We start from the raw sequence: 834 nt of genomic DNA on the forward strand, positions 1-834 counted from the left end.
TGACCTTTTTTTTATTTTTTAGTACCCATAAGAGACTATTTATAGCAATCTCCAGATTGCTAATACTGTTCAGTGCTATGCATAGACATAGCACTGATCAGTATTATCAGTGATCTTCTGCTCTGGTCTGCTGGAAGGCAGACAAGAGCAGAAGACCCCGGGAGATGGACGTAGGCAGGTGAGGGGACCTCTATCCGTCCTCTTGGCTGATCTGATCTCTGCATCAGTGCCGCGGGCAATCCGATCAGCCATTTTAAGTGCCGCAGATGCTGTGATCTCTATTGTTCACGGCATCTGAGAGGTTAATGGCCGACATCAACGCTCGCTTCATAGCCGCACCATAAATGTACGGGGCTGTGCGGAAAGTAACACAATGCAGCTCTGTACATTTACGGAGCATGTCTTTAAGGGCTTAAAGGGGTACTCCACTGCCCCTGTGTCTGGAACATTTTGTTCCGAACGCTGGGTGCGGGCTTCGGGGCTAGTGACGCACGCGGCCTTGATGCAAGTCTATTGGAGGGGGCGTGATGGCTGACACGCCCCCTCAATGCAAGTCTATGAGAAGGTGTGTGTCAGCCGTCACGCCCCCTCCAATAGACTTCCATTGAGGGGGCGTGGCTGTGGCGTCACGACCCCCGCACCCAGCGTACGGAACAAAATGTTCCAGACACTGGGGCAGTGGATTACCCCTTTAAAGATTGACACAAAAGAAACATGTCTACAGTTGAAGTCTCTCCGAATACCTCAAGTATCTGTTAGACCCGCTCTTGAAAAAAAGCACCATGGGAGGAGATTTATCAAAACCTGTGTAGAGTGGTGCAGTTGCCCATGGCA

Source organism: Hyla sarda, chromosome 8 (genome assembly GCF_029499605.1).
Source record: "Hyla sarda isolate aHylSar1 chromosome 8, aHylSar1.hap1, whole genome shotgun sequence".
In the NCBI taxonomy this organism is placed as follows: domain Eukaryota; kingdom Metazoa; phylum Chordata; class Amphibia; order Anura; family Hylidae; genus Hyla; species Hyla sarda.